Here is a 1190-nt window from a genome sequence, read left to right on the forward strand (position 1 = left end):
CTCCCTCTCACCTTTCCCGGCCAACCCCGGCTTCTCCGCCTCCCCTGCCTCCCTTCCTCTTTTCCGCCTTCCGGGCACCAAGAATAAGGGGGCTACATTTCTGTTTGGCCGGAACCGGACGAAGAAAATATAGTAAATTAAAACATACGGATAGGCAGAAGCGGAAGCAGCACTCTGTGACACGATTGGCTGTCCAATGACGTGTTGGTTCTCGTCAAAAATATGCGGATCAAGTTGCCAATAAGCCCCGCGTCATCGGCGAGTCAGTGCGCCCCGCACCCCACCCCGCACCCCCTTTCCCCAGAGCCCACGGCTTCTGTTTCGCACAATGGTTTCCGTGACGGCTGCTCAATCAAGTGATAACATATTTGTGAAGTGACAAGTGGTCTGTAATCAAAACATTACAAATCTTCAATCATGTGATAAAACATTAGTCCGGAGATAAATGATTTGTTTCATGCAGTGTGACGACTGATTTGTCATCACCATTGAAACAAAGGAGTCATCACACATGTGACAACTCATTTGTTCTATAGGCCGAAATGAATGTTTTGTCACGATATTTGTTGTCACTTCACAATAAGATTTTACAGTGTAAGTACTCTTCTCCAACTCATCTAGTGGCTTAATTCCACCCCCCTACCCACCGCCGCCCGCCTCCTAGACAGCGGAGTTCTGCGACCCACCGGTGCGCCACCTTACGAAAATAAAGGGTTAGCTTTATAGCTAAACGGTAGACCAATATAGCTTAACGCAGCTAATTATTTGGCTGTGCAGATAAAATTTAGCTATGGTGCCAAAAGTTTGCTATGTGGCTAAATATTTAGCTATGCCGCCAAAAATTTAGCCTAACTGCTCAAAATATAGCCATATTAGCTACATGGCTAAATAATTAGTTATCCCGCATTGAGCCTCTGATTTTGCTACACAGCTAATCTCTTTTACCGAGCTGAATCCGCCACTGCCCCTCCTGAAGTGGGTCACCCAGCGTCAAGCGTCATCGGCAATAATTCGCGGATAAGACGCCGGGCTGGCGCCAATCTGAGGCGTCGCCGGCGGCCAGGCCAGGGGAGAGAGCTGGATCATTCGAGAGGCGCACTCGAGCTGTCGCACTCTGCAGCCCCTCCGGTCCGCCGCCGTGGCGCCATGTGCAGCACGCTTCAGCGGCCGTCGCGGCCAGGCGCCGCACC

This window comes from Frankliniella occidentalis, unplaced genomic scaffold (genome assembly GCF_000697945.3).
Source record: "Frankliniella occidentalis isolate FOCC.00 unplaced genomic scaffold, Focc_3.1 Scaffold6, whole genome shotgun sequence".
Classification (NCBI taxonomy): domain Eukaryota; kingdom Metazoa; phylum Arthropoda; class Insecta; order Thysanoptera; family Thripidae; genus Frankliniella; species Frankliniella occidentalis.